Here is a 15912-nt window from a genome sequence, read left to right as displayed (position 1 = left end):
TCTGTGAATAATTCATCAGAACATGCCATTTAAGTAAGCAGTAAAAATTCCATAGGAGACAATAGTGCAGTAGGCAGGGTTTACAATATTGCACACATGTAGCCTAAAGAATGGCAATGGTTACTGAATAGTATTCAACAGCATTTGCTGAATCTAAAATAAACAACTCCTTAATGTTCACGGTCCACATTGTATGGAATGCCTGTTAACTGAATTCATCTATTGATTTTCTCATACCTCATTCCGTTTCATCTGATATGTATAAATTAGCCGACCAAGCAAACTAGTGCAATGTTTTTCACAAATACACAGGAAGTCATGCTCAGGGCTATCAGGAGAGATAATGTTGTGAAAACACCAGCGCATTTAACAGAGAAGCATAAATGATTCAGAGCTGGTTGGCAGTAGAATGAGTGGGGGTTCGTAGTAATACTGTTTTGCTGGATATCTGATGATGATCTCTTGGTTTTCAATAGTTGAAGCCTCCTTTTTGACATATACTAATGGCTCTGCCAAGTCTGAATCTATATGGCACCAATATTACATGTTAAATGAATATCTAGGGCTTAAGATAGGGGTGAGAAAGAGAGAGAGAGAGAGAGTTGGTGGGGGGAGAAAGAGAAAAACACAGAGAGAGAGAGAGAGTTGGTGGGGGAGAAAGAGAAAAGCACAGAGAGAGAGAGAGAGTTGGTGGGAGAAGAAAGAGAAAAACAGAGAGAGAGAGAGAAAGAGAGAGAGAGTTGGTTGGAGGAGAAAGAGAAAAACATAGAGAGAGAGAAAGAGAGAGAGAGTTGGTGATGGGAGAAAGAGAAAAACAGAGAGAGAGAGAGAGAGAGAGAGAGTTGGTGGGGGAGAAAGAGAAAAACAGAGAGAGAGAGAGAGTTGGTGGGAGAAGAAAGAGAAAAACAGAGAGAGAGAAAGAGTTGGTTGGAGGAGAAAGAGAAAAACAGAGAGAGAGAGAGAGAGAGTTGGTGGGGGAGAAAGAGAAAGACAGAGAGAGAGAGAGAGTTGGTGGGGGAGAAAGAGAAAAACAGAGAGAGAGAGAGAGAGTTGGTGGGGGGAGAAAGAGAAAAACAGAGAGAGAGAAAGAGAGAGAGTTGGTGGGGAGAAAGAGAAAAACAGAGAGAGAGAGAAAGAGAGAGAGAGAGAGCGTTTGTGGGGGAGAAAGAGAAAAAAATATATATAGAGAGAGAAAGAGATAGAGAGAGAGAGAGAGTTGGTGGGGGGAGAAAGAGAAAAACAGAGAGAGGGAAAGAAAGAGGGTTGGTGGGGGAGAAAGAGAAAAACAGAGAGAGAGAGAGAGAGTTGGTGGGGGGAGAAAGAGAAAAACAGAGAGAGAGAGAAAGAGAGAGAGAGAGAGCGTTGGTGGGGGAGAAAGAGAAAAGCAGAGAGAGAGAGAAAGAGAGAGAGAGAGAACGTTGGTGGGGGAGAAAGAGAAAAACAGAGAGAGAGAGCGTTGGTGGGGGAGAAAGAGAAAAACAGAGAGAGAGAAAGAGAGAGAGTTGGTGGGGGAGAAAGAGAAAAACAGAGAGAGAGAGAGAGAGAGAGAGAGAGAGAGAGAGAGTTGGTGGGGGAGAAAGAGAAAAACAGAGAGAGAGTTGGTTGGGGAAGAAAGAGAAAAACAGAGAGATGTATATGAGTGTGAATGAAGTCTATTGCTATACCTCTAGAGGTTCCCACGCGAGATCTTACCAGCTCAGATGCAATGAATTATAAAGGCATCATGCTCTCCAAAGGCTGTGTGTGTGTGTGTGCACCCACCTCCGTGTTAGCATGTTCTCCCTGTGCTTAGATCCCCATTAATACTTCATCCATCCATAAATAGTGAAGGGGGATTGGGACAGGAACCCAAAGCATTCAGACAGGCACTGTCAACAAGCTTCTCAACTGTCCCTGTGTATGGCAACCAACTCTGGCTTTTCATCCCATTAACATGCAAGGACAAAAAGCACCAGGAACAAGAAATTAACCATGAAAGCCTAATGGAGCTTTGATCGTTGTGCCGACGATACATTACACTTGGCTCATCTCTGACTCAAGAGGGATAAAGAAGATGATGCATCAGGCAACCACAACAATGGAAGAGTCTGTGTAGTGATGTTGGTCAAAAGATACACTGTTGTTTGTTTTTGTGTGAGTTCTCAGCTGAGTGCACTTTCTGTTGTAATTATTGTGATTGTTCATATAGGCCTTTCAGCTCCCTCAGAGAACATTCACCTTGTTCAGAAAACATTCTGCTCTCTTAGAAAACATCCAGCTCCCTTAGAAAACACTGAGCGCCCTTAGAAAACATTCAGCTCCCTTAGAAAACATTCAGCTCTCTCAGAAAACATTCAGCTCTCTCAGAAAACATGCAGCTCCCTCAGAGAACATTCAGCTCATTCAGAAAACATTCTTCTCCCTTAGAAAACCTTCTGCTCCCTTAGAAAACATGCAGCTCCCTTAGAAAACATTCAGCTCTCTCAGAAAACATTTAGCTCCCTCAGAGAACATTCAGCTCATTCAGAAAACATTATTCTCCCTTAGAAAACATTCTGCTCCCTTAGAAAACATTCATCTCCCTTAGAAAACATTCAGCTCTCTCAGAAAACATTTAGCTCTCTCAGAAAACATGCAGCTCCCTCAGAGAACATTCAGCTCATTCAGAAAACATTATTCTCCCTTAGAAAACATTCTGCTCCCTTAGCAAACATTCTGCTCCCTTAGAAAACGTTCAGCTCTCTAAGAAAATGTTCAGCTCCCTCAGAAAATATTCAGCTCCCTCAGAAAATATTCAGCTCCCTCAGAAAACATTCAGCTACAGTACAAGCACATCTATATTTATCTGAAAATAACCATTGAAGCACCACATTGAGTCTGCAAGGGGTAAAACTTTGATTAGTACTCCGATCAAATGATTACTTAGAGAACCTATAATTAATCCCTCTGCAATACTAGGGTCTCTTCTCAGATACAGTTGAATCAACAGTTGCTAGAGAGGGATGAGGGGGAGGTGGGGGAGGAGAGAGACTAGGGAGGAGACAAATTGGGAGTAGGGTCATTATGACCTGTGCAGGTGTGATTTCAAAGCTCTCTGATTACTTATGCATTCAGGAAACTGATGATTGGAGCAGGCCGCTTTGTCTCTGTGTCTTTGTAGTGCCCACTGCTATTGTTTCTCCACACCCACACCAGATAACTACAATCCCCACGATCCTAGAATCACCATTGTAACTTAGGATGCCTTATCAAGATACTGCACATCAGGACCCATCTGTATGCTAGCAACAGGCCATCAGCAGAGACCAAACTGGTACATATTTACCTCAAGGAGATTCAGATAATAATAATTTTACAGCCATTGGGAAAAGCTCAATGAATATGTAGGCTAGACTAGACTAGCCGATGCCTGATTACAATAGTTTCTGTTAATTACTAGCTGATCCTTCCATCTCATCTCTGTATCATTCAGTTCTCCTGGTTAGAAATTAGCATTGCCCTTGGAATATATTATGGACAGACACAAATGACTCAAAGAAATGAGACTGCAGAAACCTGGTTCTCTTTTGCATTTGAATCACAATCTCTCTCTCTCTAAATATAAATACTGTTGGAAATGATAATGGTGTATCTGTGACACGCAGTCCTATATGTAGGTCTGTGTGAACCAGAGAAAGCGAGAAGTACCTATGGTGAGTGAATATGTTTTTTCGCGGAATCACTCATTGACAGGGCAATGGGTTCTAATGCAAAGCAGCTTAATCACAACCCCTGGGCCTGGGCAAGGATTGTGAGAGCCAACTGAAGAAACTCTGCTAACAAGTTCTTTAGGGAGATGAGAATGTGGGGGAAGAAATATATGAATATCAAATGAACAGAACAGAAGAGATAACAGTTCCCTGTAAAACTGAAAGTATTTTCTGGGTGAAAATCAAATAGAAAAACTAACTTAGGAAATACACAGTAGATATCACAACACATAATAACCCACTGGGAAAAAACTGGTTGAATCTACATTGTTTCCACATCATTTTAACAAAATAAATCAATGTGATGATGTTGAATCAATGTGGAAAACTGATTGGATTTGCAAAAAGTCATTAAAGTAAGGGAATTCTGTCTTTCTTCCATGCAACTTTTAACCATTGGTGTTCAAGTTTGTTCTAAACGAGATGTTGAGCTGGCATCTGTGCCCAGTGGCAACATCTTTGGTTGCATTGTCCTGATAATGTTATACATATTGTCTCTCCCATATAATGTATGAATCTCTTGTCTTGCACGGTGTTTAACTTACAACATGATTGCAATAGTCTAAAGACTAAAAGTATAATTAGTCTCCCTCTATTCTAGTGAAATAGGGTTTGTCTTTAAAGGGGCAATCTGCAAACAATTGGATATGCCACCAGGGAGACCTAATTGTGGCCTCCATTGGCTCATTGAAAAACTATCTGCTTTTGCAGATTTCTTTCTAAAGCCAAGTGTAGTGTCACTCCCTGCATATGTACGGGATTCTATGGACATGATTAACACCCTCAAGACAATGCACAATATCAATGGATTGCATTGATGTTGAATCCCTGTATACTAATATCCTCCATCAGGAAGGACTAGAAGCCATGGGACACTGTCTTAGTCAACGACCCACTGGTACACTGTCTTAGTCAACGACCCACTGGTACACTGTCTTAGTCAACGACCCACTGGTACACTGTCTTAGTCAACGACCCACTGGTACACTGTCTTAGTCAACGACCCACTGGCACACTGTCTTAGTCAACGACCCACTGGTCCACTGTCTTAGTCAACAACCCACTTGCACACTGTCTTAGTCAACAACCCACTGGCACACTGTCTTAGTCAACGACCCACTGGTACACTGTCTTAGTCAACGACCCACTGGTCCACTGTCTTAGTCAACAACCCACTGGCACACTGTCTTAGTCAACAACCCACTGGCACACTGTCTTAGTCAACGACCCACTGGTCCACTGTCTTAGTCAACAACCCACTGGCACACTGTCTTAGTCAACGACCCACTGGCACACTGTCTTAGTCAACGACCCACTGGTCCACTGTCTTAGTCAACGACCCACTGGTACACTGTCTTAGTCAACGACCCACTGGTACACTGTCTTAGTCAACAACCCACTGGTACACTGTCTTAGTCAACAACCCACTGGTACACTGTCTTAGTCAACGACCCACTGGTACACTGTCTTAGTCAACAAACCACTGGTACACTGTCTTAGTCAACAACCCACTGGTACACTGTCTTAGTCAACAACCCACTGGTACACTGTCTTAGTCAACAACCCACTGGTACACTGTCTTAGTCAACGACCCACTGGTACACTGTCTTAGTCAACGAACCACTGGTACACTGTCTTAGTCAACAACCCACTGGTACACTGTCTTAGTCAACAACCCACTGGTACACTGTCTTAGTCAACAACCCACTGGTACACTGTCTTAGTCAACGACCCACTGGTACACTGTCTTAGTCAACGAACCACTGGTACACTGTCTTAGTCAACAACCCACTGGTACACTGTCTTAGTCAACAACCCACTGGTACACTGTCTTAGTCAACAACCCACTGGTCCACTGTCTTAGTCAACGACCCACTGGCACACTGTCTTAGTCAACAACCCACTGGTCCACTGTCTTAGTCAACGACCCACTGGCACACTGTCTTAGTCAACAACCCTCTGGTCCACTGTCTTAGTCAACGACCCACTGGCACACTGTCTTAGTCAACAACCCACTGGTCCACTGTCTTAGTCAACGACCCACTGGCACACTGTCTTAGTCAACGACCCACTGGTCCACTGTCTTAGTCAACAACCCACTGGCACACTGTCTTAGTCAACGACCCACTGGCACACTGTCTTAGTCAACGACCCACTGGTCCACTGTCTTAGTCAACGACCCACTGGTACACTGTCTTAGTCAACGACCCACTGGTACACTGTCTTAGTCAACAACCCACTGGTACACTGTCTTAGTCAACAACCCACTGGTACACTGTCTTAGTCAACGACCCACTGGTACACTGTCTTAGTCAACAAACCACTGGTACACTGTCTTAGTCAACAACCCACTGGTACACTGTCTTAGTCAACAACCCACTGGTACACTGTCTTAGTCAACAACCCACTGGTACACTGTCTTAGTCAACGACCCACTGGTACACTGTCTTAGTCAACGAACCACTGGTACACTGTCTTAGTCAACAACCCACTGGTACACTGTCTTAGTCAACAACCCACTGGTACACTGTCTTAGTCAACGACCCACTGGTACACTGTCTTAGTCAACGAACCACTGGTACACTGTCTTAGTCAACAACCCACTGGTACACTGTCTTAGTCAACAACCCACTGGTACACTGTCTTAGTCAACAACCCACTGGTCCACTGTCTTAGTCAACGACCCACTGGCACACTGTCTTAGTCAACAACCCACTGGTCCACTGTCTTAGTCAACGACCCACTGGCACACTGTCTTAGTCAACAACCCACTGGTCCACTGTCTTAGTCAACGACCCACTGGCACACTGTCTTAGTCAACAACCCACTGGTCCACTGTCTTAGTCAACAACCCACTGGTACACTGTCTTAGTCAACGACCCACTGGTACACTGTCTTAGTCAACAACCCACTGGTCCACTGTCTTAGTCAACAACCCACTGGTCCACTGTCTTAGTCAACAACCCACTGGTCCACTGTCTTAGTCAACAACCCACTGGTCCACTGTCTTAGTCAACGACCCACTGGCACACTGTCTTAGTCAACAACCCACTGGTCCACTGTTTTAGTCAACAACCCACTGGTCCACTGTCTTAGTCAACGACCCACTGGCACACTGTCTTAGTCAACAACCCACTGGTCCACTGTCTTAGTCAACGACCCACTGGCACACTGTCTTAGTCAACAACCCACTGGTCCACTGTCTTAGTCAACGACCCACTGGCACACTATCTTAGTCAACGACCCACTGGTCCACTGTCTTAGTCAACAACCCACTGGCACACTGTCTTAGTCAACGACCCACTGGCACACTGTCTTAGTCAACGACCCACTGGTCCACTGTCTTAGTCAACGACCCACTGGTACACTGTCTTAGTCAACGACCCACTGGTACACTGTCTTAGTCAACAACCCACTGGTACACTGTCTTAGTCAACAACCCACTGGTACACTGTCTTAGTCAACGACCCACTGGTACACTGTCTTAGTCAACAAACCACTGGTACACTGTCTTAGTCAACAACCCACTGGTACACTGTCTTAGTCAACAACCCACTGGTACACTGTCTTAGTCAACAACCCACTGGTACACTGTCTTAGTCAACGACCCACTGGTACACTGTCTTAGTCAACGAACCACTGGTACACTGTCTTAGTCAACAACCCACTGGTACACTGTCTTAGTCAACAACCCACTGGTACACTGTCTTAGTCAACGACCCACTGGTACACTGTCTTAGTCAACGAACCACTGGTACACTGTCTTAGTCAACAACCCACTGGTACACTGTCTTAGTCAACAACCCACTGGTACACTGTCTTAGTCAACAACCCACTGGTCCACTGTCTTAGTCAACGACCCACTGGCACACTGTCTTTGTCAACAACCCACTGGTCCACTGTCTTAGTCAACGACCCACTGGCACACTGTCTTAGTCAACAACCCACTGGTCCACTGTCTTAGTCAACGACCCACTGGCACACTGTCTTAGTCAACAACCCACTGGTCCACTGTCTTAGTCAACAACCCACTGGTACACTGTCTTAGTCAACGACCCACTGGTACACTGTCTTAGTCAACAACCCACTGGTCCACTGTCTTAGTCAACAACCCACTGGTCCACTGTCTTAGTCAACAACCCACTGGTCCACTGTCTTAGTCAACAACCCACTGGTCCACTGTCTTAGTCAACGACCCACTGGCACACTGTCTTAGTCAACAACCCACTGGTCCACTGTTTTAGTCAACAACCCACTGGTCCACTGTCTTAGTCAACGACCCACTGGCACACTGTCTTAGTCAACAACCCACTGGTCCACTGTCTTAGTCAACGACCCACTGGTCCACTGTCTTAGTCAACAACCCACTGGCACACTGTCTTAGTCAACGACCCACTGGCACACTGTCTTAGTCAACAACCCACTGGTCCACTGTCTTAGTCAACGACCCACTGGCACACTGTCTTAGTCAACAACCCACTGGTCCACTGTCTTAGTCAACAACCCACTGGCACACTGTCTTAGTCAACAACCCACTGGCACACTATCTTAGTCAACAACCCACTGGTCCACTGTCTTAGTCAACGACCCACTGGCACACTGTCTTAGTCAACAACCCACTGGTCCACTGTCTTAGTCAACGACCCACTGGCACACTGTCTTAGTCAACAACCCACTGGCACACTGTCTTAGTCAACGACCCACTGGCACACTGTCTTAGTCAACAACCCACTGGCACACTGTCTTAGTCAACAACCCACTGGCACACTGTCTTAGTCAACAACCCACTGGTCCACTGTCTTAGTCAACAACCCACTGGTACACTGTCTTAGTCAACAACCCACTGGCACACTGTCTTAGTCAACGACCCACTGGCACACTGTCTTAGTCAACAACCCACTGGCACACTGTCTTAGTCAACAACCCACTGGCACACTGTCTTAGTCAACAACCCACTGGTCCACTGTCTTAGTCAACAACCCACTGGTACACTGTCTTAGTCAACAACCCACTGGCACACTGTCTTAGTCAACAACCCACTGGCACACTGTCTTAGTCAACAACCCACTGGCACACTGTCTTAGTCAACGACCCACTGGCACACTGTCTTAGTCAACGACCCACTGGCACACTGTCTTAGTCAACGACCCACTGGCACACTGTCTTAGTCAACGACCCACTGGCACACTGTCTTAGTCAACGACCCACTGGCACACTGTCTTAGTCAACGACCCACTGGCACACTGTCTTAGTCAACGACCCACTGGCACACTGTCTTAGTCAACGACCCACTGGCACACTGTCTTAGTCAACGACCCACTGGCACACTGTCTTAGTCAACGACCCACTGGCACACTGTCTTAGTCAACAACCCACTGGCACACTGTCTTAGTCAACAACCCACTGGCACACTGTCTTAGTCAACAACCCACTGGCACACTGTCTTAGTCAACAACCCACTGGCACACTGTCTTAGTCAACAACCCACTGGCACACTGTCTTAGTCAACAACCCACTGGTCCACTGTCTTAGTCAACAACCCACTGGCACACTGTCTTAGTCAACAACCCACTGGCACACTGTCTTAGTCAACAACCCACTGGCACACTGTCTTAGTCAACAACCCACTGGTCCACTGTCTTAGTCAACGACCCACTGGCACACTGTCTTAGTCAACAACCCACTGGTCCACTGTTTTAGTCAACAACCCACTGGTCCACTGTCTTAGTCAACGACCCACTGGCACACTGTCTTAGTCAACAACCCACTGGTCCACTGTCTTAGTCAACGACCCACTGGCACACTGTCTTAGTCAACAACCCACTGGTCCACTGTCTTAGTCAACGACCCACTGGCACACTATCTTAGTCAACGACCCACTGGTCCACTGTCTTAGTCAACAACCCACTGGCACACTGTCTTAGTCAACGACCCACTGGCACACTGTCTTAGTCAACGACCCACTGGTCCACTGTCTTAGTCAACGACCCACTGGTACACTGTCTTAGTCAACGACCCACTGGTACACTGTCTTAGTCAACAACCCACTGGTACACTGTCTTAGTCAACAACCCACTGGTACACTGTCTTAGTCAACGACCCACTGGTACACTGTCTTAGTCAACAAACCACTGGTACACTGTCTTAGTCAACAACCCACTGGTACACTGTCTTAGTCAACAACCCACTGGTACACTGTCTTAGTCAACAACCCACTGGTACACTGTCTTAGTCAACGACCCACTGGTACACTGTCTTAGTCAACGAACCACTGGTACACTGTCTTAGTCAACAACCCACTGGTACACTGTCTTAGTCAACAACCCACTGGTACACTGTCTTAGTCAACGACCCACTGGTACACTGTCTTAGTCAACGAACCACTGGTACACTGTCTTAGTCAACAACCCACTGGTACACTGTCTTAGTCAACAACCCACTGGTACACTGTCTTAGTCAACAACCCACTGGTCCACTGTCTTAGTCAACGACCCACTGGCACACTGTCTTTGTCAACAACCCACTGGTCCACTGTCTTAGTCAACGACCCACTGGCACACTGTCTTAGTCAACAACCCACTGGTCCACTGTCTTAGTCAACGACCCACTGGCACACTGTCTTAGTCAACAACCCACTGGTCCACTGTCTTAGTCAACAACCCACTGGTACACTGTCTTAGTCAACGACCCACTGGTACACTGTCTTAGTCAACAACCCACTGGTCCACTGTCTTAGTCAACAACCCACTGGTCCACTGTCTTAGTCAACAACCCACTGGTCCACTGTCTTAGTCAACAACCCACTGGTCCACTGTCTTAGTCAACGACCCACTGGCACACTGTCTTAGTCAACAACCCACTGGTCCACTGTTTTAGTCAACAACCCACTGGTCCACTGTCTTAGTCAACGACCCACTGGCACACTGTCTTAGTCAACAACCCACTGGTCCACTGTCTTAGTCAACGACCCACTGGTCCACTGTCTTAGTCAACAACCCACTGGCACACTGTCTTAGTCAACGACCCACTGGCACACTGTCTTAGTCAACAACCCACTGGTCCACTGTCTTAGTCAACGACCCACTGGCACACTGTCTTAGTCAACAACCCACTGGTCCACTGTCTTAGTCAACAACCCACTGGCACACTGTCTTAGTCAACAACCCACTGGCACACTATCTTAGTCAACAACCCACTGGTCCACTGTCTTAGTCAACGACCCACTGGCACACTGTCTTAGTCAACAACCCACTGGTCCACTGTCTTAGTCAACGACCCACTGGCACACTGTCTTAGTCAACAACCCACTGGCACACTGTCTTAGTCAACGACCCACTGGCACACTGTCTTAGTCAACAACCCACTGGCACACTGTCTTAGTCAACAACCCACTGGCACACTGTCTTAGTCAACAACCCACTGGTCCACTGTCTTAGTCAACAACCCACTGGTACACTGTCTTAGTCAACAACCCACTGGCACACTGTCTTAGTCAACGACCCACTGGCACACTGTCTTAGTCAACAACCCACTGGCACACTGTCTTAGTCAACAACCCACTGGCACACTGTCTTAGTCAACAACCCACTGGTCCACTGTCTTAGTCAACAACCCACTGGTACACTGTCTTAGTCAACAACCCACTGGCACACTGTCTTAGTCAACAACCCACTGGCACACTGTCTTAGTCAACAACCCACTGGCACACTGTCTTAGTCAACGACCCACTGGCACACTGTCTTAGTCAACGACCCACTGGCACACTGTCTTAGTCAACGACCCACTGGCACACTGTCTTAGTCAACGACCCACTGGCACACTGTCTTAGTCAACGACCCACTGGCACACTGTCTTAGTCAACGACCCACTGGCACACTGTCTTAGTCAACGACCCACTGGCACACTGTCTTAGTCAACGACCCACTGGCACACTGTCTTAGTCAACGACCCACTGGCACACTGTCTTAGTCAACGACCCACTGGCACACTGTCTTAGTCAACGACCCACTGGCACACTGTCTTAGTCAACAACCCACTGGCACACTGTCTTAGTCAACAACCCACTGGCACACTGTCTTAGTCAACAACCCACTGGCACACTGTCTTAGTCAACAACCCACTGGCACACTGTCTTAGTCAACAACCCACTGGTCCACTGTCTTAGTCAACAACCCACTGGCACACTGTCTTAGTCAACAACCCACTGGCACACTGTCTTAGTCAACAACCCACTGGCACACTGTCTTAGTCAACAACCCACTGGTCCACTGTCTTAGTCAACAACCCACTGGTACACTGTCTTAGTCAACAACCCACTGGCACACTCCCTTAGTCAACAACCCACTGGTCCACTGTCTTAGTCAACAACCCACTGGCACACTGTCTTAGTCAACAACCCACTGGCACACTGTCTTAGTCAACAACCCACTGGTCCACTGTCTTAGTCAACAACCCACTGGTCCACTGTCTTAGTCAACAACCCACTGGCACACTCCCTTAGTCAACAACCCACTGGTCCACTGTCTTAGTCAACAACCCACTGATACACTCCCTTAGTCAACAACCCACTGATACACTCCCTTAGTCAACAACCCACTGGTCCACTGTCTTAGTCAACAACCCACTGGTCCACTCCCTAGCACTAACTGTATTGTTGAACTTGCTGAGATTGTTCTGACTAAGAACTTTTTAATGCTTGAAAATGACATATTCGTTCAACAGAAGGGAACTGCTATGGGTAGTAAAATGGAACTGAATCATGCCAATCTGTATGTGGGGTTGTTTGAGGAGAATTTGATTTTCAGCCCATTCTTGCGATATATCAGACTCTGGAAACGCTTCATTGATGACATATTTCTTCTATTGCAGGGCACAGCAAAGGAACTTCATCGATTCCACTCCTTCATCAATACAAGCAGGGAACATTTGAAATTCACCCTGACCTATGATGCGCATGAAACAAGTTTTCTTGACTTTTTGATTGAGAGGGAGGTGGCGGTTTTAGTATGAATCTATACAAGAAGCCGAAGGACAGGAATTCCCTGTCAAGCGGAGACACCTTCCACCCTACACCCCTAAAAAAGAGCCCCCCCATTAGCCAATACAGTCGCATACGCAGGATTTGTAGTACAAAGAGTGTACACGACAAACAAGCCAACTATCTGGGTGAGCGTTTCAGAGGAATGCTTCCTCTACCCAGAGGAATGCTGCATGACACAAGGGAATGTTTTAAAAATATGATGACAGCCTTACGCTCAAATCTCCACTCCCTCCTGACCAACGCATTCAATGCTTCCTTCAATACTCCCCACCTGGTAAACACTAAAAAACAATGCTTATAATTACATTGTTTACAAACACAGGAGTAAAACAAAGGTATATTTTGGGTTCTGATTGGGTAGACAGTTAAACTAAGCTCATGAGTCATTTCTAAGTTATATTCTTCAAGAATAAAGGGCTATATATCATGCATTTAAAAGTTTAAAAAAAATAGATGTAGCAATCACAGATTGCCCCTTTAAGGTATTTGTCAGAGGGTTTTAGGAGATACAGTATATATTTTATATTTTTTATTTTACCTTTATTTAACCAGGTAGGCAAGTTGAGAACAAGTTCTCATTTACAATTGCGACCTGGCCAAGATAAAGCAAAGCAGTTCGACAGATACAACGACACAGAGTTACACATGGAGTAAAACAAACATACAGTCAATAATACAGTATAAACAAGTCTATATACAATGTGAGCAAATGAGGTGAGAAGGGAGGTAAAGGCAAAAAAGGCCATGATGGCAAAGTAAATACAATATAGCAAGTAAAACACTGGAATGGTAGTTTTGCAATGGAAGAATGTGCAAAGTAGAAATAAAAATAATGGGGTGCAAAGGAGCAAAATAAATAAATTAATTAAATACAGTTGGGAAAGAGGTAGTTGTTTGGGCTAAATTATAGGTGGGCTATGTACAGGTGCAGTAATCTGTGAGCTGCTCTGACAGTTGGTGCTTAAAGCTAGTGAGGGAGATAAGTGTTTCCAGTTTCAGAGATTTTTGTAGTTCGTTCCAGTCATTGGCAGCGGAGAACTGGAAGGAGAGGCGGCCAAAGAAAGAATTGGTTTTGGGGGTGACTAGAGAGATATACCTGCTGGAGCGTGTGCTACAGGTGGGAGATGCTATGGTGATCAGCGAGCTGAGATAAGGGGGGACTTTACCTAGCAGGGTCTTGTAGATGACATGGAGCCAGTGGGTTTGGCGACGAGTATGAAGCGAGGGCCAGCCAACGAGAGCGTACAGGTCGCAATGGTGGGTAGTATATGGGGCTTTGGTGATAAAACGGATCGCACTGTGATAGACTGTATCCAATTTGTTGAGTAGGGTATTGGAGGCTATTTTGTAAATGACATCGCCAAAGTCGCGGATTGGTAGGATGGTCAGTTTTACAAGGGTATGTTTGGCAGCATGAGTGAAGGATGCTTTGTTGCGAAATAGGAAGCCAATTCTAGATTTAACTTTGGATTGGAGATGTTTGATATGGGTCTGGAAGGAGAGTTTACAGTCTAACCAGACACCTAAGTATTTGTAGTTGTCCACGTATTCTAATTCAGAGCCATCCAGAGTAGTGATGTTGGACAGGCGGGTAGGTGCAGGTAGCGATCGGTTGAAGAGCATGCATTTAGTTTTACTTGTATTTAAGAGCAATTGGAGGCCATGAAAGGAGAGTTGTATGGCATTGAAGCTTGCCTGGAGGGTTGTTAACACAGTGTCCAAAGAAGGGCCGGAAGTATACAGAATGGTGTCGTCTGCGTAGAGGTGGATCAGGGACTCACCAGCAGCAAGAGCGACCTCATTGATGTATACAGAGAAGAGAGTCGGTCCAAGAATTGAACCCTGTGGCACCCCCATAGAGACTGCCAGAGGTCCGGACAGCAGACCCTCCGATTTGACACACTGAACTCTATCAGAGAAGTAGTTGGTGAACCAGGCGAGGCAATCATTTGAGAAACCAAGGCTGTTGAGTCTGCCGATGAGGATGTGGTGATTGACAGAGTCGAAAGCCTTGGCCAGATCAATGAATACGGCTGCACAGTAATGTTTCTTATCGATGGCGGTTAAGATATCGTTTAGGACCTTGAGCGTGGCTGAGGTGCACCCATGACCAGCTCTGAAACCAGATTGCATAGCAGAGAAGGTATGGTGAGATTCGAAATGGTCGGTAATCTGTTTGTTGACTTGGCTTTCGAAGACCTTAGAAAGGCACGGTAGGATAGATATAGGTCTGTAGCAGTTTGGGTCAAGAGTGTCCCCCCCTTTGAAGAGGGGGATGACCGCAGCTGCTTTCCAATCTTTGGGAATCTCAGACGACAAGAACGAGAGGTTGAACAGGCTAGTAATAGGGGTGGCAACAATTTCGGCAGATACTTTTAGAAAGAAAGGGTCCAGATTGTCTAGCCCGGCTGATTTGTAGGGGTCCAGATTTTGCAGCTCTTTCAGAACATCAGCTGAATGGATTTGGGAGAAGGAGAAATGGGGAAGGCTTGGGCGAGTTGCTGTTGGGGGTGCAGTGCAGTTGTCCGGGGTAGGAGTAGCCAGGTGGAAAGCATGGCCAGCCGTAGAAAAATGCTTATTGAAATTCTCAATTATGGTGGATTTATCAGTGCAGTGGGCAGCTGGGAGGAGGTGTTCTTATTCTCCATGGACTTTACAGTGTCCCAGAACTTTTTTGAGTTAGTGTTGCAGGAAGCAAATTTCTGCTTGAAAAAGCTAGCCTTGGCTTTTCTAACTGCCTGTGTATAATGGTTTCTAGCTTCCCTGAACAGCTGCATATCACGGGGGCTGTTCGATGCTAATGCAGAACGCCATAGGATGTTTTTGTGTTGGTTAAGGGCAGTCAGGTCTGGGGAGAACCAAGGGCTATATCTGTTCCTGGTTCTAAATTTCTTGAATGGGGCATGTTTATTTAAGATGGTTAGGAAGGCATTTAAAAAAAATAACCAGGCATCCTCTACTGACGGGATGAGATCAATATCCTTCCAGGATACCCCGGCCAGGTCGATTAGAAAGGCCTGCTCGCAGAAGTGTTTCAGGGAGCGTTTTACAGTGATGAGTGGAGGTCGTTTGACCGCTGACCCATTACGGATGCAGGCAATGAGGCAGTGATCGCTGAGGTTTTCTATTTGAGAAGTAGAAGCT

The sequence above is a fragment of the Oncorhynchus kisutch genome, linkage group LG21 (assembly GCF_002021735.2).
Source record: "Oncorhynchus kisutch isolate 150728-3 linkage group LG21, Okis_V2, whole genome shotgun sequence".
Taxonomy (NCBI): domain Eukaryota; kingdom Metazoa; phylum Chordata; class Actinopteri; order Salmoniformes; family Salmonidae; genus Oncorhynchus; species Oncorhynchus kisutch.
Note: the sequence above shows the minus strand (reverse complement) of the source record.